This window comes from Otolemur garnettii, unplaced genomic scaffold (genome assembly GCF_000181295.1).
Source record: "Otolemur garnettii isolate 467f Iridium unplaced genomic scaffold, OtoGar3 scaffold00220, whole genome shotgun sequence".
In the NCBI taxonomy this organism is placed as follows: Eukaryota; Metazoa; Chordata; class Mammalia; order Primates; family Galagidae; genus Otolemur; species Otolemur garnettii.
Genome location: NW_003852615.1, coordinates 1,131,755 through 1,144,773, shown reverse-complemented (window position 1 = coordinate 1,144,773; position 13,019 = coordinate 1,131,755).

The window sequence follows — 13,019 nt, the reverse complement described above, 5'->3', positions numbered from 1 at the left end:
AAAAAAAAAAAAAAGAGATAGGATCTAACTGTTGCTCAAGCCGGTCTCAAACTCCTGAGTTTAGGCAGTCCACCTGCCTTGGCCTTAGAGTGCTAGGATTATGGGCACGAGCCACCACACTCAGCCTTTGTGGATACTTTTAAAATCCACACATCCTTATTTGTTTATTTATGAGACTAAAAATGTTGTAAATTAGTGTTGTGTATCAATATTTTTACACAAAATGTAACTGATCTACTCTCACCAGACACCAAACTGCTGGCACATTGGTCTTTGACTATCCTTCTCCAGAACCATGAGAAATAAATTTCTGTTGTTTATAAACTACCCAGTCTTAGGTATTTTCTGTCAGCAGTATAAAATGGACTAACATACCTTATAATAGTTTTAAAAATGTTTGAGAGTGGTATGACATGTACGTTGAATAACTTCAAAAAGATTTCACAAATCAGAAAATATACCAGGAGAGGGCAGCGCCTGTGGCTCAGTGAGTAGGGCACAGGCCCCATATACCTAAACGGCGGTGGGTTCGAACTTGGCCCCAGCCAAATTGCAACAAAAAATAGCCAGGCGTTGTGGCGGATGCCTGTAGTCCCAGCTACTTGGGAGGCTGAACCAAGAGAATTGCTTAAGCCCAGGAGTTTGAGTTTACTGTGAGCTGTGATGCCACAGCACTCTACCCAGGGCAATAGCTTGAGGCTCTGTCTCAAAAAAAAAAAAAAAGCAAAAAACTTGTTCCTTATACAATTTATTGCCAAATGACTCATTACAGAATGATGATGAAGATAAGGCTTCTAATTTAGAGGGTTATGGAAGGGTCCTTTAGAAATCAACCTTATGAAGTATAATTTACAGACAATAAAATGCATGCACTTTAAGTGTACAGTTCAATAAACGTATACACCCATGTAACAACCACCCAATCAAGATATAGGACATTTTCATTATCCTAGAAAATTGCCTCATGCCCCTTCACTGTCAATCTCCCCTTCACACCATTGTACTCTTCTCTGTTGAGTTTCTTTCAACTAGCATGATGTTTCAGAGATTCTTCCACACTGGTGCATTTATCAGGAATGTTTATTTTTATTGTCGAGTAGTATCTATTGTGTTAAGAACACAATTTATTTGTATCTATTGGTGGACATGTGGGTTGTTTCCACTTTCTGGCTATGAAGAACGTTGATGTGAGCAGTCTTTATGTAGACATATATTCCCATTTCATTTTGGTAAATAGCAATGAGTAGTTTGTATGTTTAACCTTAAAAGAAACTCAGATGCTTTCCAAAGAAGTTGAACCATTTTTCACTACTAATAGCAATCCATAAAAGAGATAACTATGCTTTGTCTTCCTCAAAACTTGATATTGATGGTCTTTTTAATTTAGCGTTTTCATGGATGTTCAGTATTATAGCTTTAATTTGTACTTCCCAGATGACAAATAATGTTAAGCATCTCTTCTCGTGCTTATTTATTTGTTGAGATGGAAGCTTACTCTGTTGCCTGGGCTAAATTGCCATGGCCTTAGCCTAGCTCACAGCAACTTCAAACTCCTGGTTTCAAGCAATCCTCTTGCCTCAGCCTCTTGAGTACCTAGGAGTACAGGTGCGCACTAAAATGCCTGGCTAATTTTTCTTTTAGTAGAGACGGGGTCTCACTCTTGCTCATGCTGGTCTTGAACTCCTGAGCTCAAAGGATCCTCTTGCCTCAGGCCCCAGAGTGCTAGGATTACAGGCGTGAGACATCGTGTCTGACCTTTTTGTACTTTTTGACCGTTCATGTGTCTTCTTTGGTGAAGTTACTGTTCAAGTGGACTTTTGTCAATTAAAAATAATTAGATTGTTTGTATTATTGAGTTGCAACAACTTTTTAAAATATATATTTTGGAATAAGTCCATTGTCAGATATATGTATTATAAGCATTTTAGTCTTTGAAAGGCTGAATTTGCCTTTTCCTCATTAAGAAAAAATTATTTTGCCCCATCCTCACTTTCTTCTTTTTCTGGGTCCCTAATTGTATTTAAGACCATTTTCCATTGTCCTACAAGTCTCTGAAGATTTGTTTAATTTTTCTTCAATCTAATTTCTCTCCATTCATTGGTTTGGATAATTTCTATAGACCTGTTTTTGTGTGTTCACATTCACTACCTTTCTGCTACCATCTCTGATATGCTGTGATTTTTATGGTTTTTGAACTTTTCAGTTCCAGAATTTCCATTTTTTTTATAGGTTGCATTTCTCTGCTGAGATTTCCTATGTTTTTACTCATTAAACTCATACTCTCCTTAATTCTTTGAGCCATGCTTATGGCATATGACATAAAACTACAAATACAGCCATAAAACTACAAATGTAACCTTATAGTTAAAGGTCCTTTATCATCTTTATCTCATAACCTAATATCTCAGTAACATTGAGACTGGTGTTTTTCCCTTGACTGTCGGTCATGTTTGCTTGTTAGGTGTTTTTTTTTTTTTTTTTTTTTTGTCCAGCAATTTTTTAATTGTATACTGGACATCATTGGTGATACTTTGTATAAACTCTAGACTCTGGACTTTTATTGTTTTTCTTTGAGAAGTATTACCTTTTCTTTAATAGCCAGTTGAATTACTGGCTAACTACTTTGCACTTTTCGTAGGTTGGTGTTTATGCTTTGCTAGGATATGTCTTTGGAAGGCTCAAAATATTTTCTAAGTTCTTCTATCTTGGCTTTGCCAGAACATCAATGTCCACCTTCATTCATGTCCGGAATCTCTATTCTGCTCTTGAACACTTCAGTTACTACAAATCTCAGGCAGTCTTGATGCGGGCATGTACATCTTAGCTCTGAACAAAGAATTTATATGGAAGTTTCTACATAACTTCTGGGGACTCTCACTTTTCCCCAGCCCAAAACATGTACTTTCCTTTTTAATGCCTTGGCCTATAGATTGGCACTGCTTGATGTTTTTCTGAACTCTGACTCTGCCTTCTCAGCTCAGAAGCACTGCTGTGATCAGCTTGAATTCTATAGAGCTTGCTATGCCATGGTAGAAAATTGTACCCCTGAAGAGATCTGGGACAATCATGGGGTTCACCTTATGAATTTCTCCTCTCTCAGGTGTCTGTTTTGAATTTTTCTGTTCAGTGCTTAAGAACAATTGCCTTTTATGTTATCTTCAATTTTATTTTTTACAGCAAAAGGGCTAGTCCAATACTAGTAGCTTTATCATATCTGGAGGTGAAAGACATGATTTAAAGATTAAATAACATAAACAGGCATGGGTTTAGCAGAGGGGTCCAAGGCTGCTTTTTGGGCTGAAAAAGCATTTTTAATAGCATTGAGTCACATCTTATAGCTTGGGACATTGGCTCCATTCGTAGGAAGTTAGTATGGTGGAAAAGAGGGTAGTTTCTGTGTGTCATTTCTTAAATTTGAGTCTAATAGCCACTTATTCTCTCTAAGAAACAAAGAGTGTTCTGAAAATAATAATCACAGCACTAATAACTCATTATTTTTAGTACTTAACGTTCTAGGTGCTGTTCTTAAGACATTATTTTTATTAACTGATTTATTCTTTGTAATAACCCAATTAATTGCCAATTAATGACTATTTGATTACTAGTTAGTACTTGAACATTATGAATTACTAATCTTATTTACAGGTGAGAAAAATTGAGGTACAAGTGGGTTAAATAGTTTTCTTGAAGTAACGTATCTGGTAAGTGGTAGAGATTGAAAATCTATAAAAAGGCTTTGCTAATTTCCATTATAAAAGTGTTACGTAGCATAAAAGATCCTAGAAACACAAAATATATGAACGCGCAAGCGAGCAGGTGAATTGCGGAGGCCTTTGTGGGCACATGTCAGTCACGAGCGTGTGCATGGGTACCTGAGAGCTCCCACTCTGGGTCTTTCCAAACGTTCTTTCCCTTGTTTGCAACCTCGTCAGCTTCAGTTAACTTAAACTTCAAAGTTTCTGTATCACTACTTCAAGGAAGCTTGTTACAGGCTTTCATAGCGGTTGTATTTTATTTTTTTCTATCACAATTGTCATGGAAGTTATATAAATATTTACTTAATGGTTGTCTTTTCCACTAGACTGTAGGCTCCATGAGGCCCGTTTCCCCCCAGGTATCCATACCTAGAATAGTATTTGGCACAGAACACATGCTCAGTCAAAATGTATTAAACGAATGAATGAATGACCAAATGTGGTGTTTCCTGCCTCAGATGCCTATAAGCTTGATTTATTATTGATAACTATTTCTTTATTTTTGCCTTTCTCTCCTATTTTAAACATTACATGTAATAAAATTCATTTCTTTAGGTATGCAGGTCTATCAGTTTTGATGTTACCACCACCACAATCAGGGTATAGAATATCTCCTCTCTCCCCCAAATTCCTCTTGCTTACCCTTTGTTGTCAAACTCTACCCTCAACCTTTTACCTCTGACAATCATAGAGAATTGTTTATTTTACATAAACAATTACATATTTTACATATCTTACCCTGGGTGTTCTTTCCTTTGGCATCCTGCCTGGTCTGGATTTCAGGCACCTTGCTCCTCAATAGCAGCCCTACATGCTTTATCGGAAGTGTGAGGCTGAATTTTGACACTTAGCCCTTCATACTCTACATGGAATCATTTTGTTAACCTATCTCTGTGTACTTTCACCAATCTATGTGGAATCATTTGAGCAAATAACTGAACTCTTGGAAGACTCAGAAGAGGGACACTAGGTCAGTTGAGCTTTTGTTAGTGGTCTATTGTTTCTGTCCTCTTAACAGCTATAATATCTGTGTGCATCTCTATTCCCTGCCCTGCCTTAATTCGGGCTTCATGATTTTGTCCAGATCATTGCAATGGTCTCCATACTTGTTTCCACATCTCTAATACATCTTTTAAAACTTTTTTTGGAGATAGTCTCATTATGTTGCCCAGGCTGATCTCAAAGTCCCAGGGTTAAGTAATCCTCCCACCTCAGCCTCTCAAGCCGCTGAGACTCTAAAGGTGCACCACCACACCTGGCCTATTTCTTTGCTTATATTCAATCTCTGTATTTCCCCCAGAGAGAACTTTCTAAGCCTTCTTAAGGCCCTTTGTTGGTACCCCAGCGTGTCCTTCACAGCTTAGCAGATCATTCGCCACTCTTCATGACGGGTTGCTTCTTCAGAATCATCCTTGGTGGATCTTCCCCCTCAAACTCTATGATATTCCAGCTGTCCCAAATAATCTGACATTTTCCAAAGGTGTCATATGTTTTATCCCTAAGGCTTTTGTTTAAGCTGCCCTGAAAGCCTCTCCCCACTTTATCTGCCAGTGAACACCAACTCATTATAGAAGACCTAGCACATGCTCCCTCTTGCTTTCTTTCCAAAGACCAACTGACTAGTCCCTCTTTTGTCTGCCATGGCACCTATCTCTCCTTGCTGCTTACCTCTGCTCACATATTTGTATCCCGCCTAGTAGAAATGAAGCTCTTTGAGGTAAGTCTGTCTCTTGTTCATCTTTGTAGCCCCGATACCTAGCACAGTATCTGCCATATAATAAGTAGGTGCTCAATAAACATTTGTAAAATGAATAGTTTTTAACCGTGTTGTTAGCTGAGCACTTTAAACATTTTCATAAATCTATTTTTCATTGTATCTAATTTTGGTGTTTTAGAAAATTTTGATCGAGTCATCTTCCATTTTTATGAGAAGCTGATGATCTTTTGCAAGGCCACTCGATGTTCTTTCCAGCTTTCTACTAGATACTATGCACCAATTTTTGTGTGACTTGGTCAGTTGGCATTATTTCAGCTGGGCTTACCCGTGGCTGGCTGCTTGCGTATAGAAACTCAACTTGGCAGCTGTGGAAGTGAAAAAGGGGAAAATGGGATGTCGAAAGTGAACATGAATTTCCCATTAGTTGCTAACTGGCTTTGAACTTCCTCTCCCTTGGGGCTCAGAGTGAAGTCAAAGCTGTCACTGTGTGCTCAGGGCTAGCCTGGCTACGGGTCAAACCATGCAGGTCCTTAACTGTGTTTAGTTCACTACATGAACTTTCACCCCAGGGATCTTAGGCCCAAGTTATTTGGTTCAATGTGTTTGTCCTGGAGTGGAGGTTTAAATCCTCTGAAAAGGATTCTGTTTAACTTTTTGTGTCATTTCATTATTAAAAAAAAAAAAATCCTAACATAGACTATGATTCTTATTAATAAAGCAACTACATTTGGGACCAGCCAGTTCTTGTCCAGGAGTGAGGGCAGGAAATTGTCTATACTTTCATCCCATTTGGCCAAGGTTAGGGTCAGAATGGGAATCTGCCTGCTTGTTGAATGCCCACAAGTACAAGCTTAGAGTTCTCTGAAAAGGAAATTGCCATCTCTCAGGGCAGTGGTTCTCAACTTTCCTAATGCCACAGAGCCCTTTAATACAGTTCCAGTGGGTTGCAACCCACAGGTTGAGAACTGCTGTCTTAGGAGAATTATATAGTCTAGGAAAGATCCAAGTTGTAAAGAAATTGTTTAGTGCCATAGCATCATGAATTATACTATGATTTTTAATTATCATATCACTAATTTAAATTGAAGCATTATTTCTCAAACTTGAATTTTCTTTTCTTTCTTTCTTTTTTTTTTTTTGAGAATCTCACTTTGTTGCCCTAGGTAGAGTGTCATGGTGTCACAACTCAGAGCAACCTCAAACTCTTGGGCTTAAGCGATTCTTTTGCCTTAGCCTCCCAAGTAGCTGGGACTACAGGTGTCTGCCACAAGGCCCGGCTATTTTTTTTTTTTTTTTTTAAAGAGATGAGATCTTGGCTGGGCATCTGTAGCTCAAGAGGCTAAGGTGCCAGTCACATACACCAGAGCTGGTGGGTTCGAATCCAGCCCAGGCCTGACAAACAACAATGACAACTACAACCAAAAAATAACCAGATGCTGTGGCGGGCACCTGTAGTCCTAGCTACTTGGGAGGCTGAGGGCTGAGGCAAAAGAATCACTCCAACTCCAACCAGGAGTTGGAGGTTGCTATGAGCTGTTATGCCACGGCACTCTATGCAGGGGTGACAGCTTGAGGCTCTGTCTCAAAAAAAAAAAAAAAACAAAACAAAAAAACAAAAAGATGAGGTTTCACTCTGGTGCAGGCTGGTCTTGAACTAAGCTCAGGTGATCTACCCACCTTGGCCTCCCAGACTGCGAAGATTATAGGCATGAGCGACCAAAACCAGCCTTCAAACTTGAATTTTCACTAGGATCAAGTGGCAGCCTATTAAAACAGATATTCCTGGTTTCTATCCCTGAAAATTTTGATTCAGTAGGCTTAGAGAGGACTCTGGGAAAGTGTATTTGTTTTTCTTTTTTTGAGACTTCGTCACCCTTGGTAGCGTGCTGGTGGCATCTTAGCTCATAGCAACCTCAAACTCTTGGGCTCAAGTGATCCTCTTGCCTCAGCCTCCCAGATAGCTGGGACAACAGGCATGAGCCACCATGCCCATCTAATTTTTTTATTTTTAGTAGAGACATGATCTAATTCTTGCTTAGACTGGTCTTTAACGCCTAGGCTCAAGCAGCCCACTGGCCTTGGCCCCCCAGAATCTAGGATACTACTGTGTCTCCCCAAAAATAAGACACTGTCTTATGTTTATTTTTTCTCAAGAAGACACACTAGGGCTTATTTTCAGGGGATGTCTTATTTTTATTAAGTATAATACAACAATCTACATTTATCAGTTTAAGTCAGTTATTTATCAGTTTTTATTTAACTTAAATTTAATGTTTATTTATTAACATTTATCAGTTATTATACAGTTAAGTCATCTTCTTCTGGAATCTGACAGGGGGAGCCAACCTTGTTGGTGGAGCTGGCGCTAGTGATGCATGAATTCCTTTCCCCTAGCCGTTTGCACATGCTCAATAGGATGCCTGTGACCACGGTTACTACATGTGCACCCGCACAAGTGCAAATGGCTTGGAGAAAGGAACTGTGGCAGATAAAAGGTATTCCAGTCTTCCTAATCACTCCATGCTGAAATGCATGGCATGGCTATGTAAATATGCTGCATAGCCACGCCCATCACTAGGTCTTATTATCAGGGTAGGGCTTATATTTAACACATGCATAGAAATCCTGCTAGGGCTTATTTTTGGGGTAGGTCTTATTTTCAGGGAAACATGGTGTTTTGCTCTTGGGGAACTTGGGGTGGGGGAGGGCACACTCAAACCTTGTGTCAGATGTCAGAAATCCTTTAGCTTGTCTCAGTAACCCAAATGTTACCTGTGTCCAAGGACAGAGTATAGCTGTAGTTTTGTTGTTTACATGTGTAAGCCACTCTGCCCAGCTGAGTAAGTATATTTTTAACCATCTCCTGAGGTGATTCTATTGTACAAAGATAGAAAATAATCTTTTGTTTGGACTGTTGAAGGTGTACAGGGCAATGTGAAAAGAGCCCTTCATATTCTGAGTTTGTCGACAGTCCAGTGTACCTTTATAAAAATAGGTTCCATAAACTGGGGATTTCTGCTCAAAATATCATCTGTTCACAAGATCCAGAAGTTCTATTGATCTTGTGGAAGATACATATGAGCAGAAAGCACAGGTGGCATTCAAGAGGGAGTCATGATCTTGTTCTGTGGCTTGCTCACCATTGGAGAATTTAAGAGCAGATTTTCCAGTTCACTTCTGACGTTTTTCTTGAGGCTGTGCACTGTGGATTGAGTTTACCTCACTGCACCCTCCTGGTATGCTTATATAATTGCTCTAAGGATAGTGCCAACTTTGGGCAGATTTGATGAGGTGATATTACAGAGGGGGTGAGGGCAGAGCAGGGATCAGATTTTCACGGCTACTTAAAGAAGGAAGCAATTACATTGGATATGTTGGGTATGTTGTCTTGCAACCTGCTTTCTGCTATGAGCTCAAAAAGTTTATTAAGTCCTCCAGGTTTGATTCAGGTCTCTAAAATACAGATTTGGTCTCTGTGTCATCTGTTTGCTGTGTGAGCTCTGGAGCTGGGAGTACTATGTGTCTAGTGGAGGGGCAAGGTGGTAGTGATTGGTGTGAATTTTTACTTAAGTTTCATTAAATAATAACTTAACTTACCATCCCTGAGAAGCATGAGATTTTCAGTGAGAACTTTTAAGCATCCATTTCTCAGATACTATTTTGATCTTGGGGAACTTGGGGTGGTAGGGCACACCCAAACTTTGTGGCAGATGTCAGAAGTACTTTAGCTTTTTTTAGTAACCCAAATGTTATATATGTCCCACAAGGATGGAGTATAGTTGTAGTTTCTTTTCTGTTTTGTTCTGTTTTGAGACAGGGTCTCCATCAGTTATCTGGGCTAGAGTGTAGGGCATCATCATAGCTCACTGCAACCTCAAACTCCTGGACTTAAGCCTGTGGTTTCTTTTTGAAGAAAAGATTTCATGAAACTATCAAGAGTAATTTTCTTTTTTGTTATTATTTTTAATTTTTTAAAATTAAATCATAACTTTGTACATTGATGCATTTATGGGGTTCAGGGTACTGCTTCAATATACAATGTGAAATGTTTACATTGAACTAAATAACATATCCATCACAATTATACTCATTTCTTAATAGTTTTGAAATGTACCATTGCATCATGTACATTAGGTGAGGTCCCCCCAAATGCCCTCCCTCCTCCCATGTCCCCCCTCCCCTCCCGTCTCTCTCCTCTTCCCTTCTAATTTCTGGACTAGTTATGTTTTGCCATTTGTATGAGTGTATAGGTGGTTATATATTGATTTCATAGTAATATTGAGTACATTGGATACTTTTTTCCCATTCTTGAGATACTTTATTAAGAAGAATATGTTCCTGCTCCATCCAGATAAACATAAAAAATGTGAAGTCTCCGTCCTTTTTTATGGCTGCATAATATTCCATGGTGTACATATACCACAGTTTGTTAATCCATTCATGGGTTGATGGGCACTTGGGCTGTTTCCATGTCTTGGCTATTATGAATTGGGCTGCAATAAACATTCTGGTGCAAATGTCTTTGTTGTAAAATAATTTTTGATCATCTGAGTATATACCCAGTGGAGGAATTGTAGGATTGAATGGTAGGTCTACTTTTAGTTCCTTGAGTGTTCTCCAAACTTCTTTCCAAAAAGGTCATATTAGCTTGCATTCCCACCAGCAATGTAGCAGTGTTCTCTTCTCTCTGCATCCACACCAACATCTGTAGTTTTGGGATTTTGTGATGTGAGCTAATCTTACTGGAGCTAGATGATGTCTCAAAGTGGTTTTGATTTGCATTTCTCTCATGATTAAGGATGATGAGCATTTTTTCATGTGTTTATAGGCCATGTGCCTGTCTTCATCACAGAAGTTTCTGTTTAAGTCTCTTGCCCACATAGAAATGGGGTTATTTATTCTTTTCTTGTAAGAGTAATTTTTTATCTATGACATCATATGTCCTCATTCCTGGTGCTAAGGGGCTTTAGTAGAAATTGTACTATTTTTAAAACAATGAGATACAAATATCTTTAGGTTTGATAAAGATAAAAAAGGGTGCTAAAAATCAGAGACTTAGGGAATATAAAAGGGAAGAAAACGTCACAGTGTTCAACCATCTGAAATCACTTTTATCCTCTTTCAAATGGTTATCTGGCTTCATATTGACAGAACAATATAAGTTAATGCTACTCTTCCCTAATAAATCACTAAAATTTACAGCAGGTGGGGGAGAGGTAAGGCCCTCTGACCTGCCCTTTATTTCTCTGGAGTGCAGTGCTCCAACACTTGTGATCGCCAAACCCAGAAAGTTGGACTCAAGGGTTTTTTTTATAGTAAATATTTAATTGGTTCCTTCAGCAATTTCAGCACAAGTTTTCTTGGAAGGGAGGCAGAATCAAGCTACCCAAAGGTTCCTGAGATATGGGTGGTCCCAAGATCCCATCACTTGAGTAGAACACAAAGTACTGACACAGCCTCTCTTATCTGTGAAATAGCATTGGCATTGGAGCTGGAGACAGCAGGGAAAATGTTCTGCTTGTTTGACGTTAAGTATGTCATTCATTCTGTCAAGCCTTTGTGTTCTCACCTGTAGAATGTCATCACTTATAACTCATACAAACTGAATGATAATACATATGTAAAAAAAATCTAGAATGTGACAAAAGCAGTAAATTATGTACTTTTGGGCAAATATTGTTTTTATAATGATATTAAAATTACTCTCCATCACTGATTGCCCTGTTTCAAAGTAGGACAGGCATGTGGCTAGATTTAAAAAAGGAGTTTAAGAAGGGAAAATGCATTGGATTTGGAGGAGTGGGTAAAGGTTAGCCTGTTAAGAGGCAACACCCTGGGGCGACTGTCCTTACGGAGAGCGTCCTGTTTGCACTCTGGCAGAAGTAATACGTGGGCAAACAAGTGACTTATTTGAGGTTGTCATAAAAAGGTCTAACTCTGGCAACAATGTTTACATCTCTGGCAAACACTTGCAAAAGGATAAGTTCTTTAAAACATAGAGACATAAATTGTGTTTTGCACAAATAACTTTTAAAAAAGTAAGTACCTTTAACTTGCTTTTTTTGTTTTTCATTTGATTCTGTGTATTGTCTCCCCAAACCTAGCTTTCACCTTCCCCTCCTGGCTTCCAATCCTTTCCCTAACTTGGCCAGTGCCTCCCTGGCTCTTCCCTGCCCCCAACCTCTGGCCCTATAAATATTTTATTAGAAAGGATCCAGAGTTGGTAACATCTCACCATCATGATAACGATATAATTTATATGAACCTCTTCACTTTACAAACTGATTTAACAGGCAAGCTTTGGTTTACTCTGCCTACTAACCCTGTATGTTAGGTTATCTCACTTCTGAGAATGAAGAAATTGAGGTCGGGAGAGGTGGCAAAACAAATAATATCAGCTTGTGGCATAGTTCATTTTATCTTTTATTAAGTGCCTGCTTTATCTATCATATAACACTGTCTCCTTGGCAGACAGATCTTGTATTGACCAGTGGGTCTTTTCATCTGCATTTTCAAAGTCTTAATTCAATGCCTTGATGAGGACAGTTCTTTAGGGAGATGCTTGTATTGTTGTATGTATGTCTACATTAGGATGGCCAGAAAAGGGAAATGAGCTCGGTCATTAAGAAACTGCTGAGTATCAAAAAAAGGAGAAGAAAAGATTTGATACAAAAGAGAGAACATTGGAGTTACTACAACAAAACATGATTTGAATAATTAGGAGTCTATAATATATCTGAGTCTTGCTAGGGAGGTTCCCTGAAGGCTATTCTAGAACCTTGCTCAGCAACTAAAAAAAAAAAAAGGAGGTTGAAAAAACAAAGACTGTTCTGCCAGTTCCCTCTTGCGGTTGTGAGACAATTTTTGTGTAATAAAGTTCTATTTAAAGTATGAGCTATAATTTTATTCAGCTGACTTTGCTTAATTATAAAGAAAGGACATTGAACCCTTGGTCGAATCTTATGGAGCTGTAGCTGTAGCCACATAAATGATTTAAATCTCACAATGTTCCTGAAAGATTGGTAAAATTTTTCTCTTTCTGTTAGAGAAGCCCCAATATGCATGACAAAAGCGTACTCTATTTATAGAATCTTTACCTCTACAATATTTGCTGCATTGGAAATTCATTCTTTATGTTAACAGACTTGAACTGGGGACTTTACGGTGCTTCATGATTATTTTGAACGTTCAGTTGTTGTCCTGGTTTTGATTTGTGATTGACTAATAGACACTCTTTTATCTGAAGTGGGAGAGGCCACAGTTGCCAGTGGAGAGCTGTGAAACCCCTAGATCTTAATCCATTGTCGTCCCACTCATTTCTCTAATCTCTACTTGGCACTTTTATACCTGCCCACACGGATTCATACATACTTTAGACATACTAATTATCCACTCTAAAGTAATTGGACTTTCTTTTTAACAAGCATGCCTGAACTTAGACATTGAAATACAGCTTGTTCCTTTCAAAATAAAAGCATATGTCTACATTATTGTGATTTCCAAGCTTTTGGAATTTTACTTTTGGGGAACCTTTTGCTTTTTTAAAT